This window comes from Amblyomma maculatum, chromosome 6, assembly GCF_055883805.1.
Source record: "Amblyomma maculatum isolate TAMU_Amacu chromosome 6, ASM5588380v1, whole genome shotgun sequence".
Taxonomy (NCBI): Eukaryota; Metazoa; Arthropoda; class Arachnida; order Ixodida; family Ixodidae; genus Amblyomma; species Amblyomma maculatum.
This window is the reverse complement of record NC_139349.1, coordinates 10,995,109-11,010,116: the sequence shown is the minus strand read 5'-3', so window position 1 is coordinate 11,010,116 and position 15,008 is coordinate 10,995,109. Positions and strand designations below refer to the sequence as shown.

Here is a 15,008-nt window from a genome sequence, read left to right as displayed (position 1 = left end):
ATTGGTAAAATCTGGGCATACGGGACACCATTGCACGTACACCTAATGCAGTGACAAATGATAAAAAGTACTTTTATGCTTTGGTTGCAAACTTGGCTCCCAAAATAAGCTTTAACGAATATGGTTCAACCTGAAATTTCAATTATGTAGTGAAATTCACCTTTGACAGTTCTGTTCGGCTTTTATTCAATGCATGGGCAAACGAAAATGCAATGCCACTTCATAGGAAATTGTGTGGTTGAGCGCAGAATGTGGTACTGGAAGAAATTAGAATAAGAATAAGAATAATGTTAATTTAACATCTTCAGGATGTTGGGTGCGCCGGCAAAAAGCCAGTAGAAAGTCTTGACGAGGCCGACGCACCCTACAGAGGCATCGCTGTGGTACATAGCATAATATCACTTTTATAAACAAGAACAAACATAAAACAATCGATTTTTCATTATCTATACATTCGTTCAGACTGTTTATTTAATTCATGCGGGAGAGTGTAGCTCAGCATTTGGTAACCATAATTTGTTCGGATCTTAGGTAAAAGCCATTAAGGTGTCGTTCGTGAGTGTATATTGACTCTTTGCGTCGCAATCCTGACAGCTTTATTACCAGGAAGTTGTTATTGTGAACACCGATTTCATACCGTCGCAAGAGTAAAGTTTCGTATAATTGTGGCAAGCGGATAATTCGAAGTTCATTGAAAATTGGTTCAGTGTGTCCAAGTCGGGGAGCATTAATAACATTTCGAACGGCTTTCTTTTGAAGAAGGTATAAGCGGTTAATATTAGTAAACGTCGTGGTACCCCACACCAAAAAGCCGACAGTGGATACTATACACAGTGCTTGCATTTAAAGCTGTCAGCTAACTGCCTTCAGTTTGACTCTGCTGGAGCCTCTTAAAACGCTAACCTTTTAATCGCAAGGTTTTCAACTCCACTTCTCTTCAGCAAACTATAGATACCAAGGTTGATGTTGAAGTGCTTACAAGAAAGAATGCCTCTCTCTCTCACTCTCTCTCTCTCTCTCTCTCTCTCATCTCTCTCTCTCTCTCTCTTTTTAATGGGAGAACCGTGCACACATTCAGCTCAACTTTGCTTAGCGGTCTGTAAAAGAATGGTTTTGCAGCAATCCTCTTTCAAGACTGCTCTCTCAATTTATATTCGGTCTTTTTTAACGCTGGCACACGATCAAGAAACCTCCGCTAGTAGCCTAAGGTCGTTGTGGAAATGAACACGGAAAGAAACGCAGGCTATAGCTCCTCTTCAGGCTGCAAAGGAAGTTCGCCGAAGAGTGGCGCTTCCATCTCGAATGTGTTTTGAGGGCTTATTTGCTTGTGGGATTCCTTGGCCAAGTTGCCCTTGCGCCATTTAAGTCGAAACATCATTTCGCCGGCTATTGTTCCGCACACAAAATTAGCCCGCAGTATTCACTCTATTCAGAAGCGGCAAGCCTGCGTAGCTACCTTGATCACAAATACTTGGTTTCTGACCTTCACATTACCTTGAGCGGAGCGAGTAGGCGCTCAACAAAGCAATACGGAATGAAATGGCAAGCACAAGTTGACAAAGGCAATGTTGCGCCCGCCTAGGCCAGCGTCCAAATCTGCGTTGGATTTGAGGCAGTGCTGTACTGTTCGCTGTATTATCTGCTCTACGCTGAAGGCAGACAATTTGGGATTGAAGACCTCTTTACACGACGCACAACGTTGCCTAGATGCGCGCGCGAGTAATTTATCGATAAGAAGGCGGGGCCATTAATGGAAGCCTTCGCTTCTTAGAGCGGCTTCAATTGGAGTGCGGGGTCGTAGGCTGTCCTTGCCGGCACATTTCAGTGACGCGTTCTAACAACGACGTCCTCGACGGCAGAACGCAAGATGCTGTTCAGAGGGCCATCGGCGGTGGTAGGGCGTGCGAAATTGGGTAAACAAAGGCCGAGCGGCTTGCCAAGGATGTCCTGCAGACGTTCATTCCTCGACGCGCACTTACCGCACGAATATATGGCCACGGCCGCTCAAGAATAACCATTGTGCCTCGCAGATAATATAGCCTTGATGACCTGTTTGTATCTGAGACTATTCACGCGTTGTGATCACTTAAAGCTGCTCTGTGGCCCCGACGACCATCAGGGTGGGGGCGAGACGATCGAATCTGCCCGCTACTTGAACTATTGTACTCGTTAGACGGGTCCTGTAGGCCCTCTAGAACAGTCATTCGTGCAATACATGTAGAGTGATGCTTTCGAACGAAGTAAAAGATTCAGGTCATAGTATTTATAGCGCTATTAAGCCTATACTAGCAGATTAAGTACTGTTTGTTCTCTGATCACCATAAGGAAAAAAAAAAAGCTAATCACATCAGCGTCTATAGTTGGATTTAGCTATTGCCGTTGACCATGAGTGGCTGCACATCCACACAATGACGGGCCCACGCATAACGCCACAAGCACAAACCTACATACACACAAAAACAAAATAACACAGAAAATGAATAGAATAAAGTTGGTTTCTAACGATATTGCGTTAAAATGTACCGTTACTAAAGAAATATTTCATCAGAGTAGGTGTCGATGCCGAAGTCAGCATTTTGGGCGAAGACATGGCGTTGGCAGGTGGTAGCTGGCAGCTCGCATGGCCGGTCACTGATCCTTTGATGGCTCGTGCGAATTAAAGAGCCGGAACAGAGTAGTGTGCTATTGCTCCAGACATCACGATATATGATGTGAATCAAAACTTTTTAACCTTCGTTCAGGCGTGAAGTTTCAATATAGGAAAATTTATTCTTATTTCTCGTACAACTAAATTGAAATAGAGGAACATCTTTGTAGGGACAGAATTATGCGATTTGCCAGTCCTTGTACCATATATTCACTGGAATGAGGCCACAAATCTGGCCCCATCGACTTTGAGCAGAACCACAGGACGAATTAACCGCTCCAGATGAACATTTATCAGCAATACACGGCGTAAAAGGGACGTCTTCTCGACAGTGTTAGAGCCGCCGGGGGACTTAGCACTAAATATCCGCCTTTAAGCATGTGACGCAACTGTGTTAAGGGTTCCCGATTACCGGCGGCAGTTGCGGGCTCTCGTTCATGTCCATTCACTTTGCCATGCGCTTAATCAGCAGTCTTTTATCTGGGCCTCTATTATTACACACATGCACATTACCATACAGTCGCAAGCTACCTCATCATGTGAAAGACCACCCGACATGTATATAAATCCCTGCTTTAACCACGCCATGCAAATGTCCTTATGGGGCAGCCAACTCAAGATCAAATGGTACTGGAAGGCTGGATTCCGATCTAGACCGCCCACATGTAAGGCGAGGCCCAAGTTGGTAGTGGCTTCCAACTCGGCTAGGCAATGTGGTATAATGACGTCGCACAAACCGACGACCAGCCTGCGCACGGTCCCGTAGCACGAGACTCAAAAGCCAGGAACTGGGGGATTAAATAATTAAGATGAGATAACTTTTTTTTTTTTTTTTTTACATGGTCAGGACGGTTTGCAGGTAGGAACAATGACCAAGGCCGCAGAGATCCTTGAGCGAGGATCTTTGTAGGCTTCAGAATGTTTTCACTACCAATTCAGACATGATTACTAAAAACGTTAGTTTAATTGCATGGCCAGTATTTCGGTGGGCGATCTTTAATCATTTCGTAAACATTATAAGTCACAATTATTCAGTCAACATGGCCTAGGTGGGCAGCAAGCTTGTGCACGACAACTAATGTGCTGGAATTCACTGTCACGCTCGCCACACCCACACAACTGACCTCCACCACTACTTGCGGACCTGCCCGCAACCGCATGGAGTGAGCCCCATCCCTTTTCTATCTAACTCTTTCTGCGAGGACGCCCTTCCAGCCGATAACTCAACCTACCAGCTAAACCTCATCTCCTAGGCGAGGCATGAGGCGAAGGTCAGAAGTATCCTGGGTCGTTAGGGTCCATTCGACCAACTACCGTTGAGCAATGCTTTTGTCTTTCTCATAAGGCAGTACCAGCCACGCGCCCTGGTTTTGTAGTCATGGCATCCCTCCTTGCCTCCCCATTTGCAGTGAGCAATAAGCCCCAGCGAATACGCACTAGGACGAAAAGGATGTTTCAGAAAGACGGAACCAGGACAGTTTTTAGATGCTATTGCGATTGGTAACTTATTGATGCATTTTGATTTCTATATTCAGTACCGCATCATTAATCTGCATTGATAGCAAATTTTATAAATAGTTTTGAAACTTCCAAGGACTGATTAGATAACTGCAGAATTTCATTGAAAACGTTCTAGTCGAGTGTTTCATGTAGATTATTTTTAAAGACCTCATTTCCAGAGTAGAAAAGAAGCGATATTGATAGGCCGCACGTCACTCACCCCATTCACAACTGACCTCAATCCATGTTCCATTTCTCAAGCTATCTGCATCTCGCCTTACGATATGTTTGTGGCGCTGAGCAATGCGATCAACTACATGCAGCAAAAGAAATTTCTCGGTTCTGCATTCCCATTACAAACGTTGCATTCTCTCTCCTAGGATGGCCTCGGTGACGCAAGCACATCTGCCTCATTAGCGAGAAGGAGATTCACAAGGCACATGCAGCGCCAGTATGACGCGCCTCGAGCGATCTGAATCCCAAGCCTTCCACTTTGGCACCTCTTTCTGCCTTCTCTGCCGTGGTGGCGCAGTGGTTACGGCACTCGACTACAGTGCCCAAGGATGCGGCACCGAATCCCGGCCGCAGCGGCCGCTTTTCAAGGAGCCCGTTTGCTATGCGATGTCAGTGCATGTTAAAGAACACCAGGTGGTCAAAATTTCCAGAGCCCTCCACTCCCAAGTCTCTCAAAGTATGAAACGGTTTGGGATGTTAAGCACCATAAACTAAACCCAAACTATATTTTTCTCTTCCTTCTTTCAAGCCATCCTTCTTTCCTTTCCTTCGATGCCTTTTTCTCTCTACGATCTTTCACTTCTTCCCTTCCTTCATCGCACGGGTAAGGACTCCATGAAGTAGGGAGACATTTTGGATTCGAAATCATTATATGTTTTCTACCGCGAAAATACGGCGTTGTAGTTAGCGTGACCCAGTAGTGACGAGATAAATTCAGCGATATCAAGAAAAATGGATGACGCCATCAAGCAGCCGTATAACGAGCACAAAAAGCCTGGCATGCACTATACGTCAGTGGATGTATCCAGAACTATTCGCGACCAAGGCCACCACCACTTAAAACAATTCTAGACAAGTCATTAGCCTATGTGTGCTCTCAACTGGCTGACCTCTATTAGGCGCCAGATTTCCCGAATTTCATTTTCTTTTAAATTGTGACGCATCTTTTTTATCGTAGAGCAATCCGGGTGGTGTCATACAATTTCTCGTTGTATATTGAAATAAATGCAATTAAATTCAATCTTATTTCCGTCATAAAGATGTGGGTAGGCTTGGGCAAAAAGCGGACTAGTTTCGCTTGATTGGAACCTTAGTCCGCTAAACATGACATAGAGCCGATATATAGTCAGCTAAATTATTTACATATGAATTAAAACCATGTGAGCAACAAACAAACAAACAAACAAACAAACAAACAAACAAACAAACAAACAAACAAACAAACAAACAAACGTCATAACAAAATAAATGCAAGGGGTATAGCAACATATTACAACTTTCAGAGGTAATGAGTTTTTACAACAATCTGGCTTTGATGGAACGCATTGTTATATATGTATTTCTACATCTACGTCATTCTTACGTATGACGTTGAAAAGTAGCGGCATACTGTAATACCACACGTGGCATCTTAACCGAGTTCTGCAACTTCTAATATATCAAACATTTTGCTGTTGAAATACGTGAGAGGGATCATTAGTTTTTAATCTGGATAACTGGAAAAACAGCGCCTAATAACGTACATATGCCAGTCAAGAGTTGACAAAGGGGGGGGGGGGGGGGGGAGGGAAGGTACAAGAATTAACGAATGAAACGTGTGCTGAAAGCACGTGCAACATACATTTAAAGGCATACATGGTGCTTGTTAAGAGCCGTTTCTGTAAATATTCCTGGGCCGAAGTGGCTAATTCAATGGGGCATGCTACGCACACACTTAACAAAGGCCGACGTTTAATCAAACAGGCCTAATGTGATCGCAATGGCGGGTCCCGTTCTCATCGCACGCTCAGTACGTCCAACTTTATCCAGCTTCAACAAACGAGTGGTTTATGAGGAGTTTCCATGCCATCTCGCAACTCGAATGTTCAGGATTAAATTTCTTAGCCTGCCCAAAATTCTCCATCAGAAATCTGGCGTCAATCCAAACATTTAGGCATGTTTCTGAATGCTATTTTCCATCGTGAGTTTTCGCTTATGGCTAAAAATGATAACAAAGCCGGATCATCCGTGACATGGGACCCTTAACGATGTCACGTAAAGGCCGATGAAGATAAGACAAGGGTGCCGGGCGGAGAACAAGCTCGTATTGGCTCGAGGCGCCTCAGTTTGCGCACTTGAAATGTTCTGGAAATGCACATGAATGGTTATATAAAAAAAAGAAAATGAGAAAGCACCTAATAACTATGTAGAAGTAATTTATCATCTGGTGAAGCACACTTACTGTAAAGCAGGAATCATCACTGCAGTTGGCTATTTAGCCCTTGTTGTGAGAGGCGCGTGATACGTGCATGCATTACTTTCTCCAAAATGGCGGTAGCGTCATCAATGCCTTTGCTTCTACACAAAGGGGCATTTGTTAGGCTGCAGGTCACATTAACAAAATCCAGAAAATCCGGGAACGAAAACTGCAGCCGTGAACGTCGGCTGCCCTTGCAGCGACGGATGAGCAGCAGCGATTCGTCTCTCAGGACACACTTTCGAAAACGACCGCAAAAAGGCTTTCAGTGACATCAGTATAGAACGCGGAGGGTAAATTAAAGGCCGCCATTTTAAGAGTGCTGTAAAATAATGAGGCACCACTTGTTGTGGGTTTGTCCGGCACTGAAGCCGACGAGAATTCGGCACCTGACGGCAGTGGGCCTTTCGCCGAACAACCCATCTTCGTACATTGCTTGGACGTAAGGCCCTTATCATCGTTTTCTCTTGAGCTTTATTAAAACAGCCAACTTTTTTCTTTCATTTAATACCCTTTTTAATTTTTTTTACATATTCCTTATGCCCTGAGGCAATAAACAACGTTATAATAAAAAAGTGCTGTAGCGGCATCTATTGGCACCGTAGCGAAACGACGGCTCTGGACTGCCAAACGAGGTGGCCAAGAGTACACGTATAGCGCTTGCAATATTTTGTTTCTTTGAAGTTGCTACTCGTGAAATTGTCGAAAGTGAATTTCAGCCTCACTGCAAGACCGCAAAGCACATCTCGCGATGGCAGGGGCAAGCACAGTGTCCACAAGTGGAGCGAACGGGTCGGGTTAGTGCACAGCACCTTTGCATGCAAAAATACTGCGGCTATGATTTTTCCAATTTGATTTGTACGCCGAATTATATGCCGTGTACTGGCAAAACCCTTGTAGTACGGAATGTATTTTGCCTTAACGGGGTGTCTGCAAAAATATGTCGCTGCCCGCTCCTCTCAAGCAAGCGCAATGCCGCAGGTGAGAGTAAACACGACCCATTTGCGCTGAATCCCCGATGTCTCCATTAGCGAGGTCGGGAAATTTAGTCGATGTTTACACTAGGCTCCTGTTGTTGAATTTCTTATCACTATCGAAATGCTAGATCAGTATTTTGATTTTTATTATAGACTTAGGGCCAACCACTCTTTTTCAGGGGCCAACAAACCTTCAAAAATTATCTGCCACGTGACTTAGAGCTTTCGGCATTGACTACTGAGCCCAAGGTTATAGGATCAAACCTTGACCGAAGCAAGCTCACTTTGGCACAAGCGGGACGTGAAAACCTGCCTACCCCAAGTGAGTGCACGCTAAAGGAACTCGGATAGTCGAACTCGTGTCTCGGTGATCACGCGTCTACAAAATGCAAAGCAAGTTTCGATATTCAGTAGGGTAGGCCGTTTTCAGCTGACATCGTAACAGTGGCAGAAACGCTCTTAAACAGTGAAGGATGGCGGATGCCTGAAGGCTGCGAATACCTTGGAAGGTGAACGGAGGTTTGGCTGACGGGTTTAGTTTATGGGGTTTAACGTCCCAAAGCGACTCAGACTATCAGAGACGCCGTAGTGGAAGACTGCAGAAGTTTCGACCACCTGAAGTTCTTTAACGTGCGCTGACATTGCACAGTACACAGGTGCCTTGCTTTTCACCTCCATCGAAAAGCGGCCGCCGCGGCCGCCGCGGCCGCGATTTCATCCCGCGTCCTTGAGTTCAGCATTCAAGCGCCCTGACCACTGAACCCCCTCGACGGGCTGGGGAACAGAGGCCGGAAGTGGTTCCATATATAAACAGCGTAGTCACACCCTGAGAGAGGTGGTAAATGGCTTAACGTTTCGATGGTCTTTCCTTCCCCCAAGAAGTTTGCTCAGGTCAGCCGTCGCATCACGTGGCATAACAGAAAGCACTGGTGTAAGAAGCATGAAAAACGCTTTGTTTACTGTGCCACAAACGTCGTGCACGAGATCTTTCTGCCATAAGGAAAACCGTACTTCGGGCCAGACGGGACGGGGAGTAAATGACCGATTCAGGGAGCTCTCAAAATATCTCTCTAATAACGCGTGCGTGCCTAAAATGGAGAATGTACCATTGATCAATTGTACACCGTGTTTCTGTGGCGTGTTAATCCTAAAAAGAAGTAAGCAAAACGTCACATGTGAGACTGTGCAGAAGTTTCCTGTGTTATGAAAAAAGTGGCACAGGATTGTGTTAGCGACACTAGCATTGCTCTCCTGAAGGCAGGAATACAATTTCTTTCCCACGTGGTCTATTAGTCTCCTGCATGTCCGTTTAGAAGATTGCAAATATGAAGTAGCCCCTAAATAGGATGTGCAGTCCACAGCGCAACATGCAATGGCAAAGAACATGACAGGCATAGGTAAACAGATAGCATTAAGCGCCGACATATCCTGTAACCCACTGTGACCAATGAAGCCTAGCTGGTATGCCATGTACTGCATAGCTAGGTGTTTCGCGCAGACGCCAACAGTGTAATGCTGCTCACGCGAAAAAGAAAACTAAGAAAAGGTGGTAAAGAAATCAATAATATCCCACTATCAGTTGTTTTCCATCGTATACCTCCAAAGGCTCGTTTCAATTACGAGGAGGAGGAGGAAGATGAGGAGGAAAGGCAGGGAGGTTAACCCGTAAAATCAACCGGTTTGCTACCCTGCACTGGGGGAAGGGGGTGAGTGGATATAAAAGTTGTGAGAGAGGGATGGTTGAAGTTAGTACAGTCACATCAAAGACATATAACATCACATCACGTCGTTTCGATTAACAACTTAAGCAAAGTAGGCATGCTACTTCGTTTCGATTAACAACCTAAACAAGGTAGCATGCCTGATTTCCGCAGTAAACAAAACCAGACTTTAAACGAATAAATCCGCCTCTAAGACGAATAGCATGCCGGTACGACTGTCGCTACGTTCTATAAAGTTTGTCTTGGGCAGAAGGCGGAATTATGCTACGTTTTTGTGGCACACCGTGCGCAGAAAACCAGCAGGCAGCAGCAACAAGGCAGCCGCAAGCAACAAGCAAAAGTGATCAGCCCTCGCGCTGCTTCGCAAAAGCGACGGCAGGCGCGCAGCCGGCGCTGTGCTTAGGGCGCTCCTACGCGGTCGAATAAAATTAATTCCACTCCTACGAAGTCTTTAGCTGCTGTGGCCTGCACACACGCGTTATCGGCTCAATTTGTTAACCAGTGCCAATGCCGACCCTAACGCTGGGCGCCAACGGGAGGCGGAAGACAGGTATTATCAGATTGTAGCTGAGAACGCTTTGATCGCGGCCACTAGGGCGTGGTCATACGGTGGTTATTAAGCTCGATTTACTACTTTTTTCAGCCTGGAAAAGAAACCGAAAGAGCCGGTTAAAGTTCATTTAAGAAAGGCGATGCGCGCTTTTTCTTGCGATCAGTTAAAAATTTGACTGACCCTTTCGAATGAAAAGCATTATCCAAAGAAATTCATATTTCTGTGGTCTGAATAAAACGGCATATTGAGAAAAAAAACTAAATAGTACCGGCCAGGTATACGGGCAGCATCATTTCCTTGGTTCTATTTCCTTGGTTGCACAGAAGGCCCCGTATAGGTGCACTGACTGACACTACATCTGGAAGGAACCTAGCTAGATGGACCGTCATTTCCAGAAGGGAACGCACATCTGATACGTTTTGCAGCCTCTTAAATTCTCTGATGGCCTGTACATTTTCCAGATGCGACCGCATGCCGAAAGCTCCAAAAATCATGCCAAGAGACGATACGTCTTGGACTGAAAACTGCATTTTTCCTTGTTTAGTGTCACGCCTTCCCGTTGTTATGCCTCGAGCACCTTGTGCATGCAGGTGAGAGTCGTGTTCTGCCTTTTTTACCCCGCACACCACAATATCATTCATGGTGTTCAAAACGCCATATAATCCTGCCAAAACTTGCATGAACTTTCTAAAAAACATTTGGTGAGGAGGCTATATTGAAAGGTAGTCTGCGGTAGCAGTACCTGGCGTAAGGCGTTATGAAAGTGGTGAGGGTTTGGCACCACTCTGCAAGTTGAATTTGATGAAACTCTGAGCTTGTGTTCAATTTCGAGAACACAGAGGCGTCCTGAAACTTTCCATGATCTGCTAGAGGGTTGGCAGCTGGAGGAGCTCTTTTTTTTACGAGCTTGTTGAGTTGACTGAGGCCGACACATATCCTGACTGCGCCGGATGGCTTCAGAACAGCCCAATTGGCGCACACAATTTTGTCGGGTCTTCGAACTTTTTAACTATGTCTTCCCTCTCAAGGCGGATAAGTTCTTCCTTAACCGCTTGCTTCATCAGACTGAAAATCCTGCGCGGGGTTGACACTGCGCAGGGGACTGCGTTTTCCACCAGCCGTATCGTGTGCTCGTCTGCTAAGGACCAGATTCCGTTAAACAGCCCTGGGTACTTTTTCGCGACGTCATCGGAAGTTTCTATTTCGTCTAAACATCGAACAACTCTAAGGGCCTTAACTGCAGGCAGCTCAAGTAGAGGCATGCGCGGGGTTTTAAGGCCGTACAGCCGTGAACTTTATGAAATGGAAGGCGCGAGCGCGTGCCAGATCCTCGTTCAGGAAAGAGTGGTGCTGTTCCGTCTGCTGGTTGCACCTCGTGTACTAGGCGCAACTTCTGCGTCGGCAAATAAACATCGGTGCCGTGTCGCGGTGCCGTCAGCTGATATCACCGCTAATTTCGAGCAAAATTAGGACAACGGCTCAAAGTGAAGAAAGAAAGTGCGTTGACTTGACGCTTGCCAATAAAGAATAAACGAAGAAATAAATGAACATGAAAGGCAACGAATACGAGAAAGCGTTGAGGGGTTTTATCGGTTTTAACTTCTGTTGCCATGCTGCTCTGAAGGCGTCCATTTAGTTGATACGCTGGCAGTCGTCTCAGAACGGTGAGGCACGGAAAACACCAGCTTCGTTCAGTTCAGTCGTTCAGTCGTGTCCGACTCTTCGTGACCCTATGGACCATGTCACGCCACGCTTTCCGGTCTCTCACTACCTTCCTAACATCCCATAACTTCATCTGCAGTGCCTCGAGGATGCCATCTAACCATCGCGTTCGCTACCTACCCCTTCTCCGGCGACCCTCAACCTTTCCCAACATCAAATCTTTCTCCAGCGACTCCTCTCTTCTCATCAGGTGACCAAAGTAGCTGAGCTTTAACTTTAGAATCTAACCATCGCGTTCGCTGCCTACCCCTTCTCCGGCGACCCTCAACCTTTCCCAACATCAAATATTTCTCCAGCGACTCCTCTCTTCTCATCAGGTGACCAAAGTAGCTGAGCTTTAACTTTAGAATCTAACCATCGCGTTCGCTGCCTACCCCTTCTCCGGCGACCCTCAACCTTTCCCAACATCAAATCTTTCTCCAGCGACTCCTCTCTTCTCATCGGATGAGCAAAGTAGCTGAGCTTTAACTTTAGAATTTGACCCTCCAATGAGCAGTCAGGGTTTATGGTCAATAATATCGACTGATTTGATCTTCTGGCAGTCCAAGGAACTCTCAAGAGTCTTCGCCTGCACCACAATTCAAACGCGTAAATTCTTTGGCGGTCAGCCTTTTTCACAGTCCAACTCTCGCATCCATACATCACAACTGGAAAGACCATAGCACGAGTTATATGGATCTTGGTTGGCAGACTAATGTGTCTGCTCTTTACTAGGCGGTCAAGGCTAACCATTGCTCTCTTTCCCAGAAGCAGGCGTCTCCTAATTTCATGGCTGCAGTCTCCTTCCGAGGTAATCTTGGAGCCCAAGAAGAGAAAATCTGTCACAGCTTCCACTTCTTGTCCATTGATGCTCCAGGGCTTGATAGGGCAAGACGCCATGATCTTTGTCTTTTAATGTTTAGTTTAAGCCCAAACTTCTTACTCTCCTCTTGTACGCGCATCAGAAGTCTCTTGAGTTCCACTTCACCTTCTGCCATTAAAGTGGTATCATCCGCATATCTAAGGTTGTTGATACGTTTTCCAGCAATCTTCACTCCAGCTGAAGACTTGTCCAGACCGGCCTTCCTCATGATGCACTCTGCATATAGGTTAAATAGGCAGGGCGACAGTATGCAGCCTTGCCTCACTCCTTTCTCAATCGGAAACCAATGAGTAAGACCATGCCCAGTTCTGACTGTGGCCTCTTGTCCTTCATACAGGTTCCTGAGGAGACAGATGAGGTGAATTGGAACTCCCATCTCTTGGAGAGCTTGCCACAATCTGCTGTGATCTACGCAGTCAAACGCTTTCGCATAATCAATAAAGCAGAAGTAGATGGGTTTCTGGAACTCTCTTGCTTTTTTCATGATCCAGCGAAGGATGGCAATTTGGTCTCTAGTTCCTCTGCCCTTGCGAAACCCAGCTTGCCCGTCCGGAAGCTACCGATCCACATACTGCTGCAGCTTACCTTGGAGGATTTTCAACATCACCTTGCTAGCATGCGAAATAGGCGCGATCGTGCGGTAGTTGGAACATTCTTTGGCACTGCCTTTCTTTGGAATGGGGATGTAAACTGACCTCCTCCAATCCTGTGGCCACTGCAGGGTTGTCCAAATCTTCTGACATAATGTATGCAGAATGTTAACAGCGTCATGGTTGAGGTTTTGAAGCAACTCAGCTGGAATGCCATCAATTCCGCTAGCTTTGTTCTTAGCAAGGCTGGCTAAGGCCCATTCAACTTCACGCTTCAGGATGCCCGGCTCGAGATCAGTAATCACAACCGTCTTATGTTGGGTTTGCACATTCGGGTCCTTCTTGTACAGTTCTTAGTACTACAGTAAATTTAGAGAACTCCTCTTAAGGATGGCCAGTGGGCCTGATAATAAATGAATCCGAATTGCAGAGATGTATGAGGCTATAGCGAAAGTCGAATCACTGCTCTTTGTTTATATTTGACCGCCGAGCATCAGAAAAAAAAAAATGCCGTTGTCCCGATTTTGTGCGAAGCGAGGGGTAAAATAAGTTGGCGGCAGTACGATAAACTTTTCGCTGCCGATGCAAACGTTGCTCGTAATGCCGTGCACGGGGTGCGGCCAGCAGATAGAACAGCACCGCTCTTTCCATTTCATTTTCGACGCCACCGTAGCACTTCGCCACTAGTTCTGGACGAGGCTGTCTGCCATGTGCTTGCGTGTTCCCTTTCATACAGCTCACGACTGTAGACTGTTCGCAACGACTGCCCTTCCATTCAATTTCTGCTTGAAACTTTTCGCACGTGCCAATGCTTGCATCATTTGGTACTCTCGGGTTTTCTGCTTTATCAACATGGTTCGATATACCGGGGAAAGTTTCCCCGACTACCTCGACTTCTGCTCCGCTATCAACTTTCATGTTTAGTTCACGGCCCTTTATATGTACCGTCACGAAGTGCGCGGATGACTTGCTTTGTACCGGTGCAACCGTGCCAAGGAATGGGAGCCCTCGTTATCAGGCGCCTTCACCTCGTCGAGTTTCCCTTCGCGGTCTCGGTGACAAGCCTTCTCAAAACGCCCCGGCTTCTGGCAGTAAACGCATGTCTGTTCCTTCGCTGCGCAACTTGTTCGCGGCTGAGTCGAACCTCCGTAATAAGTACAGGGTTGTCCAAAATATGTGCGAACACGGCTAAGCGTTGCCCCGCATCGAAGCAAAATGACGCAGGCGCGCAGGGGCCTGGAGACGGTGCTTTATTGCTAAGCGCGGTAGCAATCGACACGAAGCTTTCTTTACTGAGAAGCGCACCTCTGTGCAGGTAGCGCCCAAACGCGCCGAGGCGTCGTTATAGTGCTTCACTCACTGCAGCGTGTTCCTTCCTATGTAATGTATAACTGGCGGACCATGCTGGCTTTGGCGCATCAATCTATTATCCACTCGCGAGGTTGATAAGCTCTTACGAATGATTGCCAAGCTAAGCGGCTACTAGTGAGCTGCTCTCGAATGATTCGTGAAAGCTCGATCAATTGCACATTCTTCAAGTTCGTCATAAATGATAAGGCATCAATTTTAAATGTCCCGATGCCACTTTTTCTTTGTTGCTTATTTATTGTCTTGCCTCAGTGATAAAAACTATAGAACAGTACAAGCGCGGTGCGCTTCCGCGCTGTAGCGGACGACATTAAGCACCGCCCCTGCGCGCCTGCGGAAAGTATTGAGAGGGTGTTGGCCTGCTTCACTTTGCTTCGATGCGCGGCCGCACCTGATTCGCTGTCGCTCGAGCCGTGCTCGCACAGGTTTTGGACAGCCCTGTACAACCTTTTGCAGAAGCGGGCTTCTTACAAGGCGCACGTGTAGCATAACTTTTTCTCTTTTGTTCCATTTTACTGACCTTCTCTACTGCTGCCACGTATGCTTCGGCACTCGTAACTTCACGCCCTTTTAAGTCTGCTTGCTGCTGCTTTAGCGT

The 15,008-nt window shown here is 46.4% G+C and overlaps 1 protein-coding gene across 1 annotated transcript in view; it reads right to left on the bottom strand.

Moving 5' to 3' along the window:
* The window catches only part of LOC146185057 (acetylcholinesterase-1-like), a 156,045-nt gene that overhangs the window by 38,574 nt on the left and 102,463 nt on the right, over positions 1–15,008 (bottom strand). The window lies entirely within an intron of this gene.